Raw genomic sequence first — 5,179 nt, 5'->3', positions numbered from 1 at the left:
AAACAAAACAAAACAAAACTAAAACTAAGTCAGGCACAGTGGCACATGTTTGTAATCTCAGCACTTGGGAGGCCAAGCAGAAAGACTGATGCAAATGCACACAGTATGAACTACATAATGAGTTCAAGGATAGCCTGGAGTGGAGCATTGTGGCAGATGCCTGTAATCCCAGCACCAGGAAGTTGAGGCAGGAGGATTGCCATGAGTTCAAGGCCAGCCCAGGCTACATAGTAAATTCAAGGCTAGCCTGCACTACACAGTGAGATCCTGTCTCAAAAAAAAACAAGGACAGCCTGGACTACATACAAAGACTCTGTCTCAATAAGAAAAAAATAACCCTAGAAATTCCATTCAAGCCAGCTATACCTATTCTGGATATCTTCCCAAAAGAATTAAAGACATCATATTACCTTGATACATGAATATATAGATTATAGCAGCACAGCCAATAATAGTCAAATCTTGGAAGTGGCCTATGTATTCATCAACAGATGACTGGATAAATAAAATGTGGTACAATGAAATACTACTTAACCATAAAGAAGAATAAATTTGAGTCATTTGTAGGAAAATGGATTCACCTTAATACCTTTATGCTAAGCAAAAGCATCAGACCCAGTTAAATGTCACATGGTTTCTAATACGTGAAAAACCCCAAAAATACATAACTTAAAGAACAAAATAAAAGGTTGATGATAGAAAATAGGGAGCTGTACCTTTTTAAAATAGGAAGCCATCGGGTGTGGTGGCACACGCTTAATATCCCAGCTCTCTTGAAGGTGAGGCAGGAAGATCGTTGAGAGTTTGAGACCAGGCTAGGCTACAGAGTGAGCTCAAGGCCAGCCTGAACTGCACACAAAGACTCTGTCTCAAAAAGGACATCAGTGATGAGGAGGAGGGGGGGGGCTCTGCCATCAGGGTCACCAGAGGATCTGGAGGAGGATGAGGCGGAGCTGAAGCTGCAGAAGCAGCAGTTGCAGCAGCTGCGGGACAGTGGCGAGAAGGTGGTGGAGATTGTGAAGAAAATGGTCTTGCCAGCGGGGCTGGGAGGAGGAGGAGGATCTCGAGAGGAAGAGGGCCATCGTGTTCAACGCCACCTCAGAGTTCCGCCGCACTTTTGGGGAGAGCCCCACCTGCGGGCTGGCGGGCAACCGGGAGGAGCAAGAGGAGCTTGTGGACTTTGAACCGGAGGAGGCGCGCTCAGCCAACGGCGGCTCCGAGTCGGATGGGGAAGAGAACATCGGCTGAAGCGCTGTGAACCTGGATGAGGAAGAGCAGCAGCAGGATTTCTCTGCCTCCTCCACCAACATCCTGGACGAGGAGCCCATGGTGAACAGGGGGCTGGCCGCTGCCCTGCTCCTGTGTCAGAACAAAGGTCTGCTGGAGACCACAGTGTAGAAGGTGGCCCGGGTGGAGGCCCCCAACAAGCCCCTGCCCTCAGCTGTGTGCTGCATGGAGGACAAGATGGCCATCGACGACAAGTACAGCAGGAGAGAAGAGTACCGCGGCTTCACCCAGGACTTCAGGGAGAAGGACGGCTACAAGCCTGACGTGAAGATCGAGTATGTGGGGGCTGGGGATTTAGCTCAGCCGCACAGCTCCTGCCTGGCAAGCGCAAGGTCGTGAGTTCGATTCCCGGTACCGAGAAAAAAAAAAAAAAAAAGATCGAGTATGTGGATGAGACAAGCCGGAAGCTCACCCCCAAGGAGGCATTGGGACAGCCGTCCACCGCTTCCATGCGAAGGGCTCCGGCAAGAGGAGTGGCGGATGAAGAAGCTGGACCAGGACGCGCTCCTGAAGAAGATGAGCTCCAGCGACACGCTCCTGGGCACTGCTCCAGGAGAAGCAGAAGGCCCAGAAGACTTCATACATCGCGCTCAGCGGCAGCAGCAAAGGCATGAATGCGAACACCATCACCAAGTGAAGCGGTCAGCCCTTGGTTTCCTCCCCACCTTAATGTTAAATAAACCTCCCTCCTTATTAAAAAAAAAAAAGAAAAGAGGACATCTAGGAATGGAGGGAGAGACAAGAGAGGGAAAGGGTTTCGAAAAAGGACTAAGATAGTATATGTATATGTACCAACTTTCCATAATAAATGTGTTCAATATGTGTTGCAAACAGGTACTAATAAAATAATCCATTGAGGGGCTGGGGATTCCTGGCAAGCACAAGGTCATGAGTTCGATTCCCGGTACTGGAAAAAAACAAACAAACAAAAAATAATAATCCATTGAATTGAAAATAAAATTTAAACTGGGCATGGTGGTGCAGACCTGTAATCCAAGCATTTGGGGGGGTGGGAGGCAAGAGAATCACTGTGAGTTTGAGGCCAGCCTGGGCTACATAGTGAACTCAAAACCAGCCAGCCTGAACTACATAGCCAGACCCTGCCTCCAAAAATAAAATAAAATTTAAACTTAAGTAATAGCTTGAGGCAAGGCAAAAGGATAAATAGGGTTGGGGTTGTTGCTATACACTTGTCCCAGCTACTCTGAGGGCAAGGGTAGGAGGATTGGAAGTTTGAGGCCAGCCTGGGCAATTTAGCAAAATCCTGTCTCAATAAAATTGCAAAGGCGGGGAGGACTGGTCATGTAGCTCAGTGCTCCCTGGGTTCAATCCCCAATACTGAAGAAAAAAAAAAAAAAGAAAAGAGTAAACAGAGAGCCTGTGAGAGCAGTAAAGAAGCCAATGGAGATAATTCTGCAAGGAAAAGGGTGGAAGTAATTGGGTGATAAGGAGTGGATGATGGAGTCAGAAAATATTTTAGTGGTTAAACCTACTGGACTTGGTGATGGACTGGATGTAGGATGCGGAAGTGGAGACTGAGATAATTTACAGGTCTTTTTTTATTTTCCAGATACTGGGAATTGAATGCAGGGCCTCTCGCATGCAAAGCAAGTACTCTGTTGTTGAGCTAAATCCCTAGGCCCTTTTAATTTTTATCTTGAGACAGGGTATCACTAAATTGCCCACCGGACCTCAAACTTTTGATCTTTCTGCCTCAGCCCCTCAGGAAGCTGGTACTACAAGTGTGCACCACTATGCCTAGCTTGTATACGTCTTTTGAAATAGTTATTTCTTGAAGTGGAGACTAAAGGGAAGGAATAGTGTTTTCAAGAATCTCTTCAGTCAATATGTACTGAGCACCCAACCAAATGCCACTCCATATGCAAAGCATTGGACATACAAACAATAAAACAGGCTGGAGATGTGGCGCAGTGGTACAATGATGGCCTATTGTGCCTGAAGCCCTGGTTTCAAATCTGTGAGAGAGAGAGAGAGACAGACAGAGAGAGAGACAGAAAGAGAGACAGAGACAGAGAGACAGAGAGACAGAGACAGAGAGATGCAGAACACAAGACATAGATAGATCCATTCCTCGGGGAAAACAAACTTACAAATTAACTCTGATACCAAGTGGTTTGCATGGTAACAAAAATTTACTAGCTGGTGCCACAGAGGTGGAAATGATTGACTCTACTTGGGCTACTGCAGGGAAGCGATATCAGAGAAGGAAGGCTAGAGTCTGTGGAAGACAACCGTAGAGGTGGAAAAGGGAAATTGAAGAACATGGAGTCTTATGACCTTGATTTTTGCCATTAAGTATAACACACTCAGCCATGTGTGGTGGCACACACCTGTAATGCCAACACTGAAGGAGGCTGAGGCAGGAAGATTGAAAGTTCAAGTTCAAGCCCCACCTGGACAATTTAGTAAGACCTTGTCTCAAAACAAACAAACAAACAAACAAACAAAAAGTAATACACCTGGATTTGATCCCCAATACCAGAAAAAAATATATGAGGCGTTCATCTACTGCATAAAGATAATAGATTACAAAGCTAAAAGGAACGCTATGTCTTCTTGTCTGTGTCCCAGATAGGTGGCCAGGCTGGATTTGATTTTTTTTTTTTTTTTTGGTTTTTCTCCGGTACCGGGAACCAAACTCACGACCTTGTGCTTGCCAGGCAGGCGTTTTTGCCGCTGAGCTAAATCCCCAGCCCCCAGGCTGGATTTGAACCTTCAGCACGCAGCATGATGAGCTGGTCCTGGGCACAGGGCATCTTGTGCTCATGTGGAAATATCATCAAGATTGTAGCCCAGAACATCTTAATATTCATTCAAGAGCATCAGATAAACATTTCTTGTGAACCTGGCATACAATAAATAAATGAATAGTGAATAAGTGAATAAAAGAATGAATGGTTGAATGAATGAACAAGGATTATAGCTTGCCATTGACACTGAAAATGAGAATTAGCTAAAAATTCGAGAAGCTAATTATATTAGCTAGCTTCACCTTTAGCAACGAAACAAGCTTTGCAGCTGCCTAGATTGTTCTGTAAAAATAGCTATTGTCTATTGAGGCTTGCAATGAGTCAGATCCCACACTAAGCATTTCACTTGTATTTTCCGTTTACTCATCTTATAACCTCCCCAGGGGCATATGTATCATGCTTATGCTTAGGGAAGTTCAATGACTTAGGAATTCAAAACTGAGTCTTATCATCCATAATTATTCTTCCCCAGCTTCTAAAATGTAATGTGCTTTTTGCAAGATCACTTGACCATTTGTACCTATATGCTTACAGTTACTAATAATGGTAGGAGTAGACATACCTGAAACTCCTACTTTTGCTGGCTGGAAGAACAGGGGATATTGTATTTCTAAATAGAGAAGGTGATCTTTGACATTCAGGTACTGACTGTGGCACCTGACTTAATGCCACTGTCATCATTTCACTCTTTTCTGCAAATTAAACAGCCAATAAATATTGGTCATATCTATACTGCTCAACTGACCAAGAAGAATTGGTTCTCCTATGTGGAATGGAGAACTATAAAACATGACACTTGCCTTAAAAGGGCTTCTAACTGGTACAAGGAACAGAACAAAACTAAAGACTCAATAAAGGCAAACAAGCCAGTACATATTTGGGCACTAGATTATGTAACATAGTTTATAAACAAAAACCCTGAGAAATATAACACTGGAGTCATTTGAGGGAAAGACAAATAGCATTTATTGAATTTAAAGAAAAAATTAACCCATTTAGTGTTAGATATTGTGCTAGTGTCTTAGCATACATTAAATTATTTTAATCCATTATCTGAGCCATTCACCAAATACTTCCTGAGCTTCTACCATATATAAACAACTCTTCTGATTCTTTTTTTT

Source organism: Chinchilla lanigera, unplaced genomic scaffold, assembly GCF_000276665.1.
Source record: "Chinchilla lanigera isolate Chin_1 unplaced genomic scaffold, ChiLan1.0 scaffold00011, whole genome shotgun sequence".
Taxonomy (NCBI): Eukaryota; Metazoa; Chordata; class Mammalia; order Rodentia; family Chinchillidae; genus Chinchilla; species Chinchilla lanigera.
Note: the sequence above shows the minus strand (reverse complement) of the source record.